Raw genomic sequence first — 21,458 nt, 5'->3', positions numbered from 1 at the left:
TCCTGCCAATAACATAACTCTTTGACTGCCTACAAGGTTCCAAGAATTTCACAAAGATGGACCTCAAGGATGCATATAAGCTTGTTGTTATCAAGACTGGTGACAAGTGGAAAATTGCATTTAACACTCATGATATACACTACAAGTATTTGGTTATGCTCTTTGGGCTTTGTAATGATCCAGCAGTTTTCCAGAAAATGATCAATGGGTTTTTTTGCGACATACTCTACACCTGTTTGATCATGTATATAGATGATATTTTGTTCCACTTCCAAACAGTGAGTACCCACCATCAAGATGTTTACACTGTCCTGAAATATCTGTGAGAGAACAATCTCTATGCCAAGTTGGAAAAATGTCTCTTTGAACAAGAGTAACTCCCCCTTCCTGTGGAACATTGTTTCTTGTAACAAGTTCTCCATGGACCCCACCTTTGGACCCAGCCAAGGTAAAGGCAATCATGGATTGGCCCTGTTCCAGCTCTTCTTCAAGGTCCTGTGTTTCCTGTTCTTTGTTGGAGCTCCTCGTCTTGTCTTGATGTCCATGTTCCAGTCCAGATGTCTGCCTGCTGTTCCTGTAATCTATCTTCCAGTCCAGATGTCTGCCTGATGTTTGCGATCCAAGTCTAAGGTATGTCTCCTGATCTAGTAATCCGTGTTCCAGTCCAGATGTTTGTTCTCCTGAACCTGATGTTCGTGATCCAGTCCAAATGTTGTTTCTCCTGATCCTGATGTCAGTGATCCAGTCCAGTAATCCTGAACCCCTGGTTCTTCATTGCCACCCTTCCTAGTGTGCCATGTCGTGGTCCGTGACCAGCCCCATGGGCAGGCTGTGTAGGGCGCTTCATGGTGCAATGCCTTCCTCACTTCTGCATCACTAGCCTCCGGGAGACTTCCGCTTCTGTACTTGTCCCTGGTCTACGGAGTCCTTTGTGCTTGCTCCGTCCATGCCAAAGACTCTTCCAAAACCTGTACCATCAGCGTGGTCTGCGACCAGCCACTGGCAGCTGAGTAGGGCATGCCGGTGCAGGCCTCTACAGCTTCTGAGATATGTCCCTTTTCATTGCTCCACATCTCGTCAAGAGGCTCTTCGAGTCCAGTGTGGTCCGTGACCAGTCCTGCGGGTGCACTGTGTAAGGCGCGCTGCGTCGCAGTCTCAACCCAGTACTTGCCTGAGTCTTCTGAATGCCTTATACCTCGTTCCTGAGTCCTCATCTGTGCATTCAAGTACCTCATTCCTGAATTCTCGTCTGTGCATCCAAGTACCTTGTTCTAGAGTCTTCGTCTGTGCATCCAAGTACCTCATTCCTGAGTCTTCGTCTGTAGCTCCATGTTCCGGTCTTTGCTGCCCTGGCCTCCATCTGGCCTGCCGCTTCTTGTCGTACCCTGCAGCAGGTCCAAAAGGGCTTGGAATGGTCGGAGGACTGTTCATAAGACCACCATCGCTTTGCTGGTCTTCCGAAGCGTGCAGGTCCGGAGGAGGGTCAGTGTCTCCAATCTTCTGTATTCAGTCCAGCCTCGCTCTTGTCCAGCCCATGCTCGCCTGCCACGGCACGTCTTTGGCGTCCCTCTGGGGTTGAGCCGTGGTCCAAGAACACACATCCTCTGGTAAGCAGGACCGCTCTCCTAGCGCTCCACAAAACTGGCTAAGTCCCAAACTTAGCCAGACAAACATTATTGAATATTGATCCCATAAGATTTGTTTAACATGACCACACCCTAAAAAAAGACATGCTGCCTCATATCTTGTCTTATGCTAGTATCAAGGTATTCCGCAGCCTTTTCCAGTTATTTTCCTACCACACCTGTCTCCAATGAGTAATTAAACATTGTTTGTACTAGTGATGTTACCACACCTTGTTACACTTAAAATATGACCTGTCTAGTTGCATTGCCTCACCCAATTCCAAGTTTGCTGTTGACATCCAGATTTAGTTCCATAAATGGAGCTACCTCCCATCAGATTGTAATGCAATTATGTGCAGTGTCTCACATCTCTTTATTTAGTGACATAAAAACACAATTATATATTTAGTAGTTCTGCTTTTATCCCTGTTCATTTCCACATATTCTTTCCTTCTCTTTCAGTGTTAGAGTCCAGTCATCACTAACATGTTTAAACAAGAGTCTTGAATCGTGTTTACCTCATTAGGTATTTTCTCTTTAGGTTTAACCTTTATTTTCATGACAGTTTTCCCTACATGTTTTAATGCAGAGCCCCAAAGATACTATCTTAATAATTTTGATACTCCTCAAGTCCAGGAACCTCATCTTTGTTTAGTCCATTTCCACCATTGCTCTTCAATGGAATCACACCATTTGGCAAATAAAAGTTTTTAGGAAGTCATCTGCTGTTGCATTCATACATTTTGTTTTGTTTTATTTCACTATTAATATAAAATGCATTTTTGCACACTTGTGCATTTGTGAGCATGTATGAAATCAATTTTATGTGCTTAAATTCAATTTTACATACATAAAAAATGTATGCCCAGAAAGTAACAAACACATGCATGTCCCCAGTTATTATCATATTAGAGATAAAAAGAAGCATCCCAAATACCACAAAAATAAAAGACCAAAACATATTTGTTATTTTGTATTACTAATTTATTTGGGATTTTGCAATATTTCTTTTGGCTTGAAAAAAGGCTTGCTTATGCCGATATTAATTTTTGAAATATATAAAGAAAGGATTAAACTGTTAAAATTCTTCTTGCAATTCTTGACAGTGGAAAGACTCAGACACCACAGGGATTAGCCAGTCAGCTACTATTCACTGTATTGAATAGTTTCTTGATGCTAGGATCAAGCTAAAGCAAGGTGCACTAACAGAAGATCTTAAATTAATATTCTTCAATAACAAATTGAAAATAATAACAGAAGCACAAAGGCTGCAGAGATATGAAGAAAATGGAAATGAGAGACATCAAAATAAAACAGGTAGAATCCGAGGAAATTCTACAGGGAATTGAGGAAAAGCATTAATACATATAAAACACCACCTATCTCAGCTGAAACAGAAACGTTCCGAGCAATTTATGTGAGCATCCTATGGAACAAAACAGAGAAGCAGAATGGCTGCCCAGCATGCAGAAGCACATGAAAAAAGCAAACATCAAATTAAAGGAACAGACTAAAGTAACAACAAAAGAGTTGAAAACCAATTTAAGAAGAGCCCACAAACTGAAGGATTTCTGGCCCTGATGGACTGCTCAGATTTTAGTTCAAACATTTAACATCTTTCCACAAAGACCTAAGAAACTGAAAAGAAATCAATCAATCATATAGTCAGAATTTATACCACAGTGGCTAATAATAAGAAAACAATTTCTCCTTTCAAAGAGAGACACAAGTAATGTCCTCTAAAACTATTTACCATCTAAAACATGCAAACTGTTTACTGCAATGGATGCAGAGATAAAATTGTCTCATTCTGCCCTTGCACTATCACAGATTACAGTTCTCACTTAAGCACAGCAAGACCCATTTAAGTTTTATCCAATAAAGTTCCCAACCCAAAGACTTTTCATTTGGCAAGTGTTTTAAGAAGGAAAACTCCTCTCAGGTCTTGGTGTAATGCTAAATCACAAAGCAAGCAAAATATGTTTCTTATTGCTGAACAAGCATATCCTATTTGCATTAGCAGTGCTTTATCAAAAAGAAACAAAAAAGTTCATTACATAATTCTTTGAGCAGCTTTAAAATCAGTAACTCTACTGAAACACCTCCACCCCCGGTAGGCACAACAGTCACTCTGACTACCAACTTCCCACAGGTGATTGCCCACAGTTACCTTTCTCAGTGCTCCATGGAAAACAGCAGTTCTCTTCCTTTTAATATTGCACAGCTGCCAGGACCTCAGTGTATTCCACATCTTCAACCTCTGACTGGGGAGACAAATCTTAAAGCTTTATTTCCATGCTTTCCTATTCCTCCAGCAGCTCAGCTCCAGTTCTCTGTTCTATGGCTGCTTCTGCTTCTACCCCTACCCATGACCAACTCTCCTCTAACTTCAGGTGATCATTAGCATCCTTAAAGGCACATGGTGTCTAAACCTCCCTACCATGGTCATTAAATACAGAGAGGTATTCAGTTCCCCAATATTAATAATCTTTCACAAATGTAGGGAACATCACATAACTATATATTGTGTTCTACAAAACAATTTATTAAACCACTATCTCTTATAGTACCTCATAAACAAATCTCATATGATTATATATTTCATACTTTATTAATTAGATTCCAACATTATAAATATATACTTTTTTTTTACATATATCATATACATCATATCATATTTTCAAAAAATGTTTTTCACAACATTTTTCACAACATGGACATGCCAGCATTACCCAAATACATTTTAATAAAACTTACCCCACTCATCCATCACATTCACTCACTCCCCCAATTAAAAGTCCCATAACCCACATTATATTTTACAGGAGAATCAGTTCTGTTATCTATCCCTATACCTTTTTGACTTGCCTAGATACCATTCAAATCTTCATTATTCAGATGAATTAATTCCACTTTTATCTTTTCAGTATTTAGATGCTTTTATCACACCTTCAAACTTGCTAGAATCCTTTAACATCATTCCCTACAAGGTTCCTTGTTTCGCATATGCTTCCTCAGGGGATAATTTGAACTCTGAATTCATCTCTGAACTGACTTCTCCAACTTCCCAACAATACCTCAATAAACAAAAGAAACACATTAAAACACAATAAAACCCAAAAGTGTTTTAGCATCTCTCCCTAAACCCCACTGTTATTTAACTTACTTATTCCAATGCTGTTAATGCCTGTTCATGTCCACCACCACTACATTATGAGAACCCTACAATGACATATGATAATCACTTTATACTATTTGTAACACCATTTCCATCATCTTAATAATTATATTTCCCATCTTACTTATAAATCTTATCCACAAATGAGACATCTCACATTCTCTTCCACATAATCTCCGTGACTATCAATTAGCAAGTTTCACACGATCATTTACTGTCTGCTTCTCGTGTGCCTATTCAAAAAACAAAGGCACACATGTAAACCAATACACAATTAACTGTATTTACACATCTCTTTAGCCACCATAACCAATCGATCATATATCTTACCTTCAATAGTAGATCACCACTCACCAAGATTTTCATTCCAGCTCACCACACAACGTCTGTTGTGTGGAGAGGTGGGGTTGTGTGATTGTTGAGATGGGTTTATGTTGGTCACGTGAATGGGTGGGGTTGGTAGTTTAACTTCGTAGGACACCGATTTAAGGGTTAGGGAAGAGGCCTCAGTTATTTCCGTCAGTAATTGCGTGATATGCTCCGTGGTGAGCTGGAATGAAAAACTTGGTGGATGGTGATCTACTTGGTGTGTTCTATGGGCATCTTTTTCACTCAATGCACAATAAAGCTCTGTAATTTGTTGTCAGAGGATGTGGTTTGTGCAGTTAATAGGGGTGTGCATTCATTTGCAGCGTATTGGCAATCTGCAATGTATAGGGCCATATTCGTTGTATTCGTTGCATTGCAAAAAGTATCGTGATTTCCCATGAATACAACAAATCTTCACCAAATTATTCGGCCATCTAAAGGAGAAAATTTAAATAAAACTCCCACCCTCCTGACCCCCCCAAGACTTGCCAAAACTCCCTGGTGGTCCAGCGGGGGTCCGGGAGCCATCTACTGCACTCACATCATCGGCTGCCGGTATTCAAAATGGCCCCGATAGCCTTTGCCCTTAGTATGTCATAGGGGCTACCGGTGCCATTGGTCGGACCCTGTCACATGGTGGGTGCACAAGATTGTGCTGGCCATCCATTGCTCCTACCATGTGACAGGGGCTGACCAATGGCACCGGTAGCCCCTGTGACATAGTAAGGGCAAAGACTATCAGTGCCATTTTGAACCGGCAGCTGACGGCGTGAGTGCAGTAGATGGCTCCCGGACCCCCGCTGGACCACCAGGGAGTTTTGGCAAGTCTTGGGGGAGGGGGGGTCAGGAGGGTGGGGGGTTGTAGTTAATTAAATTTTAACCGGGAAATGAATAAGAATTGAACACATGAACAGTTCAGGGGCCCCCCTTGCCAAATGCAACGTATCTGCCCCCTGACGAATACAAATGCCGAATGTAACGTATGCGGTCCCTCTACACATCCCTAGTAGTTAGTGTAGCTGGGTTCAAAAACGGTTTAGATAAGTTCTTGGAGGAGAAGTCCATTAACTGCTATTAATCAAGTTTACTTAGGAAATAGTCACTGCTATTAATTGCATCAGTAGCATGGGATCTTCTTAGTGTTTGGGTAATTGCCAGGTTCTTGTGGCCTGGTTTGGCCTCTGTTGGAAACAGGATGCTGAGCTTGATGGACCCTTGGTCTGACCCAGCATGGCAATTTCTTATGTTCTTATGTTCTAAATAGATGAACTGGACAGAGATCTGGCTGAAGATATCCAGATGTTGGGAAGGAAACATGAGATGTTACTTGTTGGTGTTTTAAATCTTCCAGATGGAGATTGAAGTATCCCTTCTGCAGAATATGTAAGAAGTAGAGAAATTGTGAATACCTTTCAAGGGATTCTGTTTAGACAAACAGTGAAAGAACCTATGAGAGAAGAAGTGTTACTGAACTTAGTACTCAGAAATGGAGACAAATTGGTTGATAGACAGATGACAACAAGTAGTAGTAAATAGAATCTTTTCTGAGGAGACAAGTCTCATAAGTAGAGCACCTCAAATAATTCTGGGACTGGTTCTGTTCAATATATTTGTGAGTGATATTGTGGAAAAGTTGGAAGAAAAAAAATGTTTGCCTTCTAACAGATGAAACTAAGATCTACAACAAGATCGGACTGAAGAACCTGAATAAAGCTACTTAAAAAATAACGGTTTGAACAGGCGTTCAGTGAATTTATGTAATTTCACTAATGATAATACAACTTTAAGAAGCAGATGTTGAGGGAGTGGACCCTTGAGCCAGAGCAAGAGATGATGACAACCGCCGAGGAGGTCTCTCGGTAGGAACTCGTCTCCAGGAGGTGGTGTAGGCGAAGAGGAGGACTCACTTGGACTGGTTCCGTGGATCTAGCCGGACAACCCCCCGAGGAGCGGGAGGCCTATGAATGTTTTAGAGCCCCTGAGGAGCGGTTACTTGGAGCATTCACCCAGCTAGATAGGAACCTGACCTTCACGAGAGACAGCCAAAGTCCAGGCAGGAGATTCGAGGCAGGCAGCGAAGAGACAAAGTGAAGATACAGGCCACTGGTCAGGATGGGCAGCAGGCAAGCAAATACAAAGAGATGAGCCAAAGTCAAGCCTGTAGATCAAGCCAAGGAAAGGAACCAGGAATGGAGCCAGGCACTAGGAAGCAAGGAACACAGAAGAACGAAGGCACCAGAGCACAGTAACAACTGAGACAGTGTAGCCCAAGAGCAAAAGAGGGAATCTGTTGCAAAGGCAAACTTCAACTGCCTAAATGGGATTTAAGTACCCCTGCTTGCAGACATCTCTTACTGGAGCTGGTCTTGCTGCTTCCTGCGCTGTCCCTTTAAAAGGCGGGGCCTCCCGCGCGCACGCGCGCCTAGGGAGGACCCTGCTGAAGAGAGGAGGACGGTGTTGGCGGCCATGTGGCAGGCAATAGGAGGCCTTTCACGGAGCGGAGCGCGTCGGGCAAGGCCGCGGCAGCCTGGGGCAGCGGTGGTGGAGGTAAGAGAGCCGCCGGCCGCAATAGTACCCCCCCCCTTACACCCCTTCTGAGAAGGGCCTGGCTTACCAGGGAGTGCTAGGTGAAAGTGTTAGAGTAAGGATTTATCCAGAATGTTGGAGGAAGGCTCCCATGAATTTTCTTCGTCCCCGAAACCTTCCCAGGCAATTAGATATTCCCAGCGTCTATGGTGCCGACGGACATCAAGGATCTCATGAACATGGTAGATGGGGGTCATCATCGGACACCACGTCAGGCGGTTTGGGTGGAGCAGCATGAAAGTGAGAGAGAATCAAGGGCTTCAATAAAGATACATGAAAGGAATTATGTACCCGAAGGTTTGAAGGAAGCCGTAGGTGGTAGGTTACTGGTCCCAAGCATTCGCTGATGGAGAAGGGTCCAATATATCTGGGAGCAAGTCTCAAAGATGGGACCCTTAGTCTGATGTGGTGAATGCTAAGCCAGACTCTGTCTCCTGTGTCGAACAGCGGGGCAGGCCGACGATGTTTATCCGCCATGTGCTTAGCAGAGTTTGCTGCATGCAGCAAGTTGGAATTGGTCGACTCCCAGAGGTTATGTAATTGTTCAGCAGTGAGCTGGGCCACCGGGGAGGCAACCGTGAGTGGCAATGGGAGAGAAGGTCTTGGAATCTTGCCATACCCAATTCTCATGTACACCCCGTGGCAGAGTGTACATGAGAATTGTGTGAGAACTCGGCCCATGCCAAAAGTGAGGCCCAATAGTCCTGGCGACAGTTCACAAAAGAGCGGATGAAGGTTTTCAGGCCTCTGTTGACCCGTTCCGCTTTTCCATTTCCCTGGGGATGGAAGGCTGTGGTGAAATCCAGCTGCACTCCGAATTTCTTACATAGCGCTCCCCAGTATTTAGCCATAAATTGAGGACCTCGATCCAACATGATATGCAGTGGAAGGCCACGTAATTAGAACTCATGTAGGGTAAACAGATGTGCTAGTTCAAGGGCTTATGGGAGCTTGGGCAGTGGGTTGAAGTGGGTCATCTTGGAAAACAGATCAACGACAACCCATATCACTTGCTTCCTTGAAGACATGGGCAGATCTACCACAAAGTCGGTGGAGATATGGGTCCATGGCTCTCGTGGTGGTGTTAAGGGTTGAAGGAGCCCACACGGGCGGTCATGTAAGGGCTTCTGATGGGCACAAGTTGGACAGGAGTTGATGTAGGCCCGAACATCCTGCGACATGCGAGGCCACCAGTAATAGTGGGACAATAGTGCCAGAGTCCACGTCCTACCCGGGTGCCCCGCAGTAAGGGAGTCATGTGCCCAAGAGAGCACCTTGGCATGCAGGCTTAATGGAACCACTGTCCTCCCTGGTGGCACTGTATCCGTGAATGCAAATAGAACCTTGGCTGGGTGCAAAATGTAGCTAGGTGGGTCTTGTGTGTCCTCGGATTCGTATAGTCTGGATAGTGCATCAGCGCAAGTATTCTTTGCCGCAGGATGGTACCATAGAATAAAATTAAAGTGGCTAAAGTCCCATCAGTTGCGGCCACTCCTGGATGCTGACTAGTTTATCAGGGTCCATTCGGAATCCAGTGGTAGAGACAATAAAGCCCAAAAAGGGCAATGAATGTTGCTCAAAGAGGCACTTCTCCAGTTTCGCAAATAGCCGGTTCTCTCGGAGACGCTGGAGAACCCGATGGACATCGGAGCGATGGGTGACGATGTCCTTGGAGTAAATTAGAACATAGTCAAGGTAGACTATCACTTTGTCATGTAGCATATCCTGAAAGTCCTCATTCATGAGATTCTGGAAGACTGCGGGCGCGTTAAATAGTCCAAATGGCATTACAAGGTACTCATAATGACCATTGCGCGTGTTAAATGCGGTCTTCCATTCGTCTCCTGGTTTTATTCGGACCAAGTTATAAGCCCCTCACAGGTCCAATTTGGTGAATACCCTGGCTCCATGGAGGCAATCCAAAAGTTCAGGGATCAAGGGAAGTGGGTAGCTGTCCTTGCATGTAATGGCGTTGAGTCCCCTATAGTCTATGCAGGATCTTAAGGAACCATCCTTTTTAGAAACAAAGAAAAACCATGCACCCACTGGGGGTGATGAGGGATGAATGAACCCCCGGTCTTGGTTCTGTTTTATGTATTTTGACATAGCCTGTGTCTCTGGCAAGGACAGCGGGTATACCCATCCTCGGGGTGGAACCGTATCTGGTAGCAGATCTATGGCGCAGTCAAAGGTGCAATGCACCGGAAGGGTCTCTGCTTTCTCTTTAGAAAAAACATCTGAGAAGTCAGCATATTGTGGAGGAACATGGAGGTTGGGGCAGAGGCGGCGGAGGTAAGAGAGCCGCGGACCGCAATAGCAGAATGCTTTTAAATTCAGTTTGATGTCTGTCTGCTCTCTATATGACTTGTTATATATGTTTTACTTTTTTGATTATTTTTATGGATATTTAAAATTATTATCCACCTAAAATTGTATATGGTGCAGATTATACATTTTAAAATAAAGAAATATGCATACTCTGAAGGGGAGGAAACACAGAGGAGATATGATACAGTTTTTATGCAAAGGAGTGACATCTTTTTCAAAGGAAAGAATGCTGTAGAACTAGCGGACATAACATGACATTCCAAGTGGGTAAATTCAGGGGCAATGTCAAGAAATATTTCTTCACAGAAAGAGTGGTAGATGCATGGAATGTTCTCCCAGAAGAGGTAGTGAAGACAAGAACAGTAATTGAATCAAAAAAGGCATGGGATAAACACAGAAAATCATGTGTAGCTAAAAGTTGGAGATGAAGAAAAGGGATAATTGTGTGTAACAAGCACAAACTGGCAGTTACTACCTGTAATACTGTCCCATTAGGACAAGGAAATCCTAAAAGTGAGGGGATCCACTTTTGTCCTGGAAAAATCCTACCTGAGGTCTAAAGGTCCAGTGTTCTTCTTTCCCAGCCCGTGTCCTGTGTCCCAAAGTGATAGACATCCTGTTGTGGGTCTCCAAAGATTTTGCTTCTTTTCTTCACTCTCCAGACTCCTAATGTGACCTTCCTTGGGGAAAGGTCTATAGAGGCTATTACAGCCCAGCTTCAGTGTGAGAAGTGGTGATACTAAACCTCCTGCCATAACAAAAAGGTAAAACACTTTGAAATTCCCAAAAATATTTCTGGGGTGAAAAGGTCACTTTACCCCCTTCACTTACATGGAGAGTTACTCACAAGTCTTCTGCTACCTAGTCTTTGGATCCAGGGCATGTCCCTTACAGGGTGGACTAGGTATCACCACCAATCAAATCCAAATTCTAACAAAAGTCTCTTTTTTAAAATAGGATACAGATCCTCACAGGCAGGAAGTGCACGTACCTTCTTATCACAAAAATGTCAAGTTAGGTTGGTAGGCCCTAACTCAGAAAGGGAAACCAAAAAGATCCTCATTCCTCCAAAGTTAAACCAAAATAACCACACTCTACACTGACCTAGAACCCCCCCCCCCCCATTCTGGACTTAGGCACACAACATTTTAAATAGCCTCTGAGGAGGTGCTGAGAAGAATGTTATATTCCTCTAAGCTGGTTAACTAAAAGGCAGAGATCTAGGGCCATCTAGTGGAGACCTTTAGGTCTCTACATATGTTTCTATTAGGGATGTGAATCGTGTGCCCGATCGTTTTAACGATCGGGTTCGGCTGGGATGGGGGGGGGGGAAATCTGATCGTTAGAGATGTGAATTGGGATCGGTTTCCGATTCCAATTCACATCACTAATTTTTTTTAGTGAGGCCCGCGCCGATAAAAAAAAACCCCACCCGACTCTTTAAAATTACCCCCTTAGCCTCCCCCACTCTCCCGACCCCCCAAAAAAACTTTTTACACATACCTGGTGGTCCAGGGGGGCTTCGGGCAGCCATCTCCCGTTCCCAGGCCATCAGCTGCTTTAAAAAAATGGCGCCGATGGCCCTTTGCCCTTACCATGTGACAGGGCAAAGGTAGCGCCGGCGCCATTTTGAATATTGGCAATACGGCCCGAGTGTAGGAGATCGTTCCCGGACCGCCGCTGGAACCCCAGGGACTTTTGGCCAGCTTGGAGGGGCCTCCTGACCCCCACAAGACTTGCCAAAAGTCCAGCGGGGTTCCAGGAGTGACCTCCTGCACTCGGGCCGTATTGCCAATATTCAAAATGGCGCCAGCGCTACCTTTGCCCTGTCACATGGTAAGGGCAAAGGGCCATCGGCGCCATTTTTTTTAGCACAGCTGATGGCCTGGGAACGGGAGATCGCTGCCCGCGGCCCCCCTGGACCACCAGGTATGTGTAAAAAGTTTTTTGGGGGGGGGTTGGGAGAGTGGGGGAGGCTAAGGGGGTAATTTTAAAGGGTCGGGTGGGGGTTTTTTTATCGGGCCATCGGCGCCATTTATATTAGTGGCAGCTAAAATGGCGCCGATGGCCCGAGAGCGGGAGATCGCGCCGGGACACCCCCCCCCACTAGACCACCAGGTAATTTAAAACATTTTGGGGGGGTTCGGGAGGGTGGGGGATTTGTTTTAAAGGGTCGGGGTGGGTTTAGGGGTTGTTTTGTTGTGCCGGTTTTCCCGCCCTCCCCCCTCCCCCGATTTATGATTTTTCACGATAAATCGGGGGAATTTCTATTGTATCGTGACTCTAATGATTTTTGACGATTTAAAAATTATCTGACGATTTTTTTAAATCATCAAAAAACGATTCACATCCCTAGTTGCTATATTACTATATAAATATAGAGATAGATAAATGGATAGATAGATAGATAGATAGGCAGGCAGATACTATAGGCAGATAGATAGATGCCTGATTAAGATTCTCTTCCACTATAAAGGAAACAATAGCTAGAGATGTGAATCGTGTGATCGTTCGTCTTAACGATTGATTTTGGCTGGGGGGGAGGGAATCTGATCGTCGCGGTTTTGTTTTTTTTAAAATCATTTAAATCGTAAATCGGGGGAGGGCGGGAAAACTGGCACACTAAAACAACCCTAAAACCCACCCCGACCCTTTAAAATAAATCCCCCACCCTCCTGAACCCCCCCAAAATGTTTTAAATTACCTGGGGTCCAGGGGGGGGGGGGGGGGGGGTGTCCCGGTGTGATCTTCCACTCTCGGGCCACGGCTGCGTTAATAGAAATGGCGCCGGCGCTACCTTTGCCCTGTCATATGACAGGGCAAAGGTAGCACCGGCACCATTTTGATTCCTGTCCCCCGATGTCCCGAGCGCAGGAGATCGCTCCCGGACCCCCGCTGGACCCCCAGGGACTTTTGGCCAGCTTCGGGGGGCCTCCTGACCCCCACAAGACTTGCCAAAAGTCCAGCGGGGGTCCGGGAGCGACCTCATGCACTAGGGCCGTATTGCAAAATGGCGCCTGCGTATGGCCGGCGTATGGCCGGCACCATTTTGCAATACGGCAATACGGCCATACGGCCGGCGCCATTTTGCAATACGGCCCTAGTGCATGAGGTCGCTCCCGGACCCTCGCTGGACTTTTGGCAAGACTTGTGGGGGTCAGGAGGCCCCCCAAGCTGGCCAAAAGTCCCTGAAGGTCCAGCGGGGGTCCGGGAGTGATCTCCTGCGCTCGTGACGTCGGGGGACAGGAACCAAAATGGCGCTGGCGCTACCTTTGCCCTGTCATATGACAGGGCAAAGGTAGCGCCGGTGCCATTTCTATTAACGCAGCCATGGCCCGAGAGTGGAAGATCACACCGGGACCCCCCCACTGGACCCCAGGTAATTTAAAACATTTTGGTGGGGGGGTTCGGGAGGGTGGGGGATTTATTTTAAAGGGTATGGGTGGGTTTTAGGGTGTTTTAGTGTGCCGGTTTTCCCGCCCTCACCCTTCCCCTCCCCCCTCCCCCGATTTACAATTTTTGACAATAAATCGGGGGAATTCCTATTGTATCGCGCCTCTAACGATTTTTGACGATTTAAAATATATCGGACGATATTTTAAATCGTCAAAAAACGATTCACATCCCTAACAATTGAAGATTAATGACAAGCTAATTATATTATACAAGTTAAGAGAAATACATACTCTTCATTTGAGGATAACCCCTTAAACACACACATACACACACTCACCACAACCCCATATTTCTTAAAAAGGGGAATCCCTTTTATTAAAATAGCTTGCTTCCCTTTTTTATATACTCTTGAAAAAATCCATTCTAGTGCCACAGAATCTCCTTTTTATAGTTTGAATACTTGAGGGAGAGGGAGGGCAAGGCCAAAGAATCACTACTGCTGATTCTACCTTTATTTGAAAGGGGAATGATAAACAGCAGCTGGCTGGTTCCTACTCCCTAATTTAACCCTGAATAAATTTTAAATTTTGTTCCTTATCACTTCCTCTCTCCCCTTTAATTTTGCAGGGAAGGCAATGATGCCCTCTTGTGAAGCTGAATTGGGAGGGGCCATATGATGTGGCAGCAAATGTCCCAAAATGGGGCAAGGGCAGTCTTATAGACCATAAGCCTCTTTTCCCACCTCTGGTGGTGAGCAAAACCATAGTGGATGCCACTTCATGTGCTGGGCCCTTCCCCTCTTCCTATCCAAATGTCTAATGGAATGGTGGTGGCCACCTTTTGACCATGTCAGAAAGATCACCTTATCACACTCATGGAGAAGGTTAAGTCTCCCCTGCTCAGTGATGTTCAAGGTGGTATAGGCTTCTTTGAAGGCTGTGGAGGGAAATATTGCCGATCTCTCTGTGTGCCAGAGTCACCAGCCACTGTTGCTTATGCCCCTCCCTCCTTTTTTATTTTTATTAAGATGAACGGTGGGGTCAACTGCAACAAAAGGTAACAATAGAATGTCTTCCTTCTACATACTCTAAATATTTTTATTTAAGCCATCACAAACATTTATTCTTACCAAATATCTCCTGAAAATCAGGTTTCTTTATAGTTGTCATTCAGGATTTTCAGACATTCTCCTTCCAAAGACTGAAATGTTTCGGGGTGAATTAAGCCCTTAGGAGTCAATTTCAAAAACAGGCTGAACAGGTAAGATAACTATACATTACAGTATACTAAATTTTCTATATAAATGCCATCCTCCAAGAAGTATCCAGTTCAAGTTACAATGCAATGAAATATATAAAAAATAAAATACATTATAAATATAATAAAATATAGAACATGTAAAAAAAAACCCTCAAATATTCAATTGTCAAGAACTTCCCCCAAAGTTATTTTTATTATTATTTTTTTTACAGTTTTAGATATGGCTTATAATAGAAAAATCATGCTGATTTATCCCCTGCCTATTCCAAGCCTGCTGCTCTCCCTCCCCCCCCCCCCCCCCCCCACACACACACATCCTTTCTCAAGGAGGGACTGGAATACGACTTAATTTCCTCCCCCACCCAATACTCAATAATAAAAATAACATTATATCGGCCTCAAAATACAAAAATATATCAGACCTTTTTTCACTGAATACTGCAGCTTCCATCCCTCATGAGCTATAATAAAGACCTGACTATTTCAAGGTATATTCACCATATGTCTTTCCAGTTATATAAAAAGAGCACTATGATAGAGTCCAAAGTGAAATGCAACAATTTGTAAATATCCACTCTAAGGCATTCACAAAAAACTATTTAACTTTCAATCTCAGCACAAGCATAGGATGAAAGAGACCATCATAATAGCCAAACAGCTGACTGGACTTATTTTTTATCCATCAACTACCAGGGGTCATGTTTTGCCAAATGCTGCAGTTGAATGTTGCTTCCTAATTTGGACAATGAAAAGAAATACCATTTGAGGGAAGTACAATTATTTTCCTCTTGGCTCTTATTTTACTTGCATGAATTGTAGTGCAATGAGACTCATGATTATTCATGACCCATGGAAGTTGATAGACAAAAAAAGTCCAGTTAGCTGTTTGGGTGTTATGATGGTCTCTTTAATCCTATGCTTGTGCTGAGATTCAAAGTTAAATAGTTTTTGTGAATACCTTTGAGTGGAGATATATATATATATATATATATATATATATATATATATATATATATATATATATATATATATATATATATATATATATAAAAGCAACCAAAAGGCATTTGAAAGGGCACACCAAGGGGCAAAACTCTTTAGTACACCCCTTCAGTGGTTATCTGCCAACCTCAATGGATATACAGAAAAAACAGGCATGAGCAATGATGTCATAAAGCAGTGGCCATCTGGACAAAATTCTCATGCTAGAGATATGGTTGAGGGAAACACAAGAAGCAGCAGCAGGGCCATGGGTAACATGCAGCTGGTCTTCCTTCTCCAGTATATCTATACATGAATATTCAGTCGCATTTATCTGTATAATTGTGCCGATTAATCTAGCTACCTGCCATTTGTATGACTGTGGTTACCTACCTACATTTAGCCAGTTATTGCTGAATATAAAACTGATCAATTAAATTTGAAAGTTTCCCAAGGAACATCTCTGACCGGGCCCCATTTTTACCCATCTAATTCATCATACAAATTTTGAGAATTTTCAAAATATAGAGTTGTGTAAATATAGGAAAAAAAATGACAATTTTTAAAATATAATACTTAGCATATTGCCAATTGCACCAAAAACAATAGTTATTTCCATATGTTTGGACAAGGCATATTTCAGTTTACTAGATTTTTCATCAGTTTTTCAAATTCTCCAGATTCTGTCTCAGCAGGTTGCCAGACATTACAAAAAAAGAGAGAGGAATGATGACATGGAACAGTCTACCCCTAGCATCACAATTCCAGCTAAAGTACATCTATTTCCAGAAGAAACAAAACATATCTCTTCCCTACATTTGATAGATTATGTATTTTTTAATTGTTTATTTATAAACATTTGATTTGCTTCTATTTCCAAAAGTTGGTCTTAAGATGGATTACAATAAATGTAAATGAATAGAGGCATTACAATAATTTAGTCAAATCAGAATCGACAATCGATATAGCATTGGGATCCAGTATAGAATATATAATAAATGTCCAGTTATAGCTAACAGAAAATATGAATACGAAATATAAAATCAAGTAATCTGTAAAATATGAACACAAAATATAAAATCAAATAATCTCTAAAACAAAAGGTCAAAATACGAATTATTAGTCACTGAAAGCTATCTTAAAAAGGTGGGTTTTCAGGTATATTTGAACTAATTTGGGATCATTGCAACTTCTTATTTCTAAAGGGAAGGTATTCCAAAATATTGGACCTGCTGCTGAGAGATCTCTTTCTCATGTTTCATCGAGGCAGATCAAATTTGGTGACCGGATGTCAAGGAGATACTTGGTTGCTGAGCGAAGTGATCTTGCCGGGAAGTAGAATTTCATAATTGTGTTTGCCCAAGGTGAATGTAGGTTAAACATTAAAGAATGAACAATTAATCTCAGTTTATATTGCTCTATAGGGATGTGCAGAGGGACGTCATACGTTGCATTCGTGATTCGGATTCGTCGGGGAGCAAATGCGTTGCATTCGGCCGTATGGCACCCCGATGCGTTAATACGGCAGGTTATATTCGTGTCCCAGCTAAAATTAAAATTAACCTCAACCCCCCACCCTCCTGACCCCCCCAATACTTACCAAAACTCCCTGGTGGTCCAGCGAGGAGTCCAGAAGCCATCCCCGGCACTCTCACACCCTCGTTTGCCGGTTTCATCATGGCGCCGATAGCCTGTGTCACAGGGGCTACCGGTGCCATTGGTCAGCCCCTGTCACATGGTCACCGGTGTCATCTTGTGCTCCTACCATGTGACAGGGGCTGACCAATGGCACCGGTAGCCCCTGTGACATAGTATGGGCAAAGGCTATTGGCCCCATTTTGAGTCCTGGCATCGGACGGCCGGCATGCAGGAGGTCGCTCCGGGACCCCCGTTGGACCCCCAGGGACTTTTGGCCATCATGGGAGGGCCTCCTGACCCCCACAAGACTTGCCAAAAGTCCAGCGGGGGTCCAGGAGCGACCTCCTGCACGCCGGCCGGCCAATTCCAGGACTCAAAATGGCGCTGATCACCTTTGCCCTCACTATGTTACAGGTACCGACGGTCGGCCCCTGTGACATAGTGAGGGCAAAGGCGATCTGCTGCCAGTGTTCAAAATGGCGCCGATCGCCTTTGCCCTCACTATGTCACAGGGGCCGACCGTCAGTACCTGTGACATAGTGAGGGCAAAGGCGATCGGCGCCATTTTGAGTATTGGCATCGGACGGCCGGCGTGCAGGAGGTCGCTCCCAAACCCCCGCTGGACTTTTGGAAAGTCTTGTGGGGGTCAGGAGGCCCCCCAAGCTGGCCAAAAGTCCCTATGGGTCCAACGGGGGTCCCGAAGCGACCTCCTTCACGCCGGCCATATGATGCCAGGACTCAAAATGGCGCCGATAGCCTTTGCCCATGCTATGTCACAGGGGCTACCGGTGCCATTGGTCAGCCCCTGTCACATGGTAGGAGCACAAGATGGTGCCGATGGTCATGTGACAGGGGCTGACCAATGGCACCGGTAGCCCCTGTGACAAAGGCTATCGGCGCCATGATGAAACCAGTACCGAGGGTGTGAGTGCAGGGGATAGTTCCCGGCCCCCCCGCTGGACCACCAGGGAGTTTTGGTAAGTCTTGGGGGGGTTCAGGAGGGTTTGTTTAAATTTTTATTTAGGTGGCCGAATAAAACAGAAATCCATTAAATACGTGGGGAGTCGCGATGCGTTTCACCTCCCCACGTATTTAACAGATAGGACTAAATATGTTGCGGATCACAAATACGTGGAAAACGGATGCACACCCCTATTGCTCTATGATGCGACCTCATATTGAGGTAGAGTTGCAGAAATCCACTGCTTATTCATGAGATTAGAGCTTGGAATCTATCTACCCCTTGGTCGGAAACATGATACTGAGCTTGATGTACCTTTGCTCTGACCCAGTATGGCAAGCCTTATGTTCTTATGTTTTTATGAGTATAGAGTGCTGTACTGGTCACCATATCTCAAAAAAGATATAGCAAAATTACATAATTTACAGAGAAGGATGTCCAAAATGATAGAGGGGATGGAACAAACCCCTCTGATGAAAGGTGAGTAATCTTCAGTTTGGAGAAGAGGTGGCTGAGGGGATATATTAAATATCTATAAAATAATGAGTGAAGTATAACGAGTAAATGTGAATTGGTTGTTTACCTTTTCAAAAAGAACAAAGATTAGGAAACACACAATGAAGTTACTAAGCTGTACATGAAAAACTAATAAGAGAATTTATTTTTTTTTACTCAGTGCATAATTAAACCCTGGAATTCATTGCCAGAGAATATGGTAAAAGCTATTAGTAAAGTTGCTTTTTTAAAAAAAGTTTTGGATAAGTTCCATAAACCATTATTAAGGTGGAATTGCAGAAATCCACTGCTTATCCTGGGATAATCATCATGGATTCTTTCTACCCTTTGGGATCCTGCTAGGTATTTGTGACCGGGATTGGCTACTGGTGGAAACAGGATACTGAGCTTGATGAACCTTTAATCTGATTCAAAATGGCAAGTCTTATGTTCTTATGTTAACATTCTTCTTAAGAAATGGGATGCAACTTAGATAGTAAAAGGCGAGGCTTCCCAATCCTGTCTTGGGGACCCCATAGCCAGTCAGGTTTTCAGAATATCCACAATAAATATTAATGAGATAAATCTACATTAATGGAGTCTCCATGATATTCACATTTATCTCATGCATATTAATTGTAGATATCTTGAAAATCTGACTGGCTATGGGGTCCCCAGGACAGTTTCGGAGGCCCTAGTGTAAGGGATGGGAAGTCCATGAAGTGAAGACCTAAGAGCTTTGATTTGTTCAAATGTAACTTTGAGCTTCCCATATTCTAAATATAGCCCAGGGACGAGGTTAATAAGTGGGTTTTAAATAAAAAAAACAAATATCATTTGGTAGTATACCAAGTGTTATACATGCTTTACTAGGTAATCTATTTAAACAACTATAACAGGAAACTGGACACAGCTCCTCAGCACTTTGCGTATGCCATCCAGGTAGCAGGTGCCAAATATGTCTGGATCATCTCCCATGATTCTTCATTCCAATCTGCTGCTCAATTCTCATCTACTTGCAGGGCCAAATAGCAAAAAATATCTCACTTGGAACGAGAAAGAACATCGGCTATAGAGTTATCAATCCTGGGCACATGCCTTGCCCTAGCAGAAACATTCCATCTAAGGCATAGCAATACAAATTCTCTCAATAATGCAGACACCTGTACGTACCTAGCAGCCTGCTGGTTTATTACCTCCACATCCCCTCAAGTTGTCACACCAAAGCAACATCTTCCTGTTTTGCAATCCCTGACCACAAATGTTCAAACTATGTCCAAGCAAATCAATTCCAAAACAGTGATGCTTCTGGGGATCCCTTACTCTACCCATGCTGCCAGTGACCTAGCCACTCACCATGCCACCTGACAATAAACTCCAAAGTTAATGCTACCACCATATCTGAATAGAAGTGAATATCCCTTTTGGTGATCTGTTCCTCTTGCATGACCTGCACCTCTTTGTAAGTCTGAAAAAACACTTCCCAAATAGTCAACCCTCTCATATACTCCAATTGACTCAAATAAACCATGCACCCTCCTTGCTCCCACAGTGGCCGCTGAAAGGTACCTGACAAATGTTCTACCCATTGAGATTACCCTGAATTCAAAATTCAAAGATATGATTAAAAACTGAGGGGCGGATTTTAAGAGCCCTGCTCGCGTAAATCTGCCCGGATTTACGCGAGCAGGGCCTTGCGCGCCGGTGCGCCTATTTTACATAGGCCTACCGGCGCGCGCAGAGCCCCGGGACTCGCGTAAGTCCCGGGGTTTTTCGAGGGGGGCGTGTCAGGGCGGGGCCGATCAGCGCGGCGTTTTCGGGGCGGGACGCGGCGTTTCGGGGGCGGGCCCAGGGGTGTGGTTTCAGGCCGGGGCGGTCCGGGGGCGTGGCCGTGCCCTCTGGAACCGCCCCCAGGTCCCGTCTCGGCGCGCTAGAGGCCCGCTGGCGCGCGGGGATTTACTTCTCCCTCCGGGAGGCGTAAATCCCCCGACAAAGGTAAGGGGGGGGTCTAGATAGGGCCGGGGGGGTGGGTTAGATAGAGGAAGGGAACGGCGGCAGGCTGCGCGGCTTGGCACGCGCCGGCTACACGAAATTGGCAGCCTTGCGCGCGCCGATCCAGGATTTTAGCGGCTACGCGCGTATCTACTAAAATCCAGCGTACTTTTGTTGGCGCCTGATGCGCCAACAAAAGTACGCTAAGGCGCGTTTTTTGAAAATCTACCCCTGAATCTGCTTCAAGGTGACTTTTTTGGCCCTACCAACCAGTCAAACCATTTCCCTCAATTTCTGCACTTTCTCCCCTGGCAACCTAGACACCATGGGGCAGATTTTTAAAAAGTACGCCCGCGCGTACATTTGTTCGTGCGACCGGCGCAAACAAGAGTACGCCGGATTTAATAGATACGCGTGTAGCTGCGCGTATCTTTTAAAATCCGGGGTCGGCATGCGCACGGCTGCGCAAAATTGGCAGCCTGCACGTGCTGAGCCACGCAACCTGCCTTGGAGGGAACTTTCCTTCCATCCCCCTGCACCTTCCCCTCCCTTCCCCTACCTAACCCCCCCCCCAGCCCTATCTAACCTCCCCACCTACTTTTGTTTGAAAAGTTACGCCTGCGCCAGTGGGCTGCTGGCGCACCATCAC

Source organism: Rhinatrema bivittatum, chromosome 5 (genome assembly GCF_901001135.1).
Source record: "Rhinatrema bivittatum chromosome 5, aRhiBiv1.1, whole genome shotgun sequence".
NCBI classification, from domain to species: Eukaryota; Metazoa; Chordata; class Amphibia; order Gymnophiona; family Rhinatrematidae; genus Rhinatrema; species Rhinatrema bivittatum.
This window is presented reverse-complemented; position numbering follows the sequence as displayed.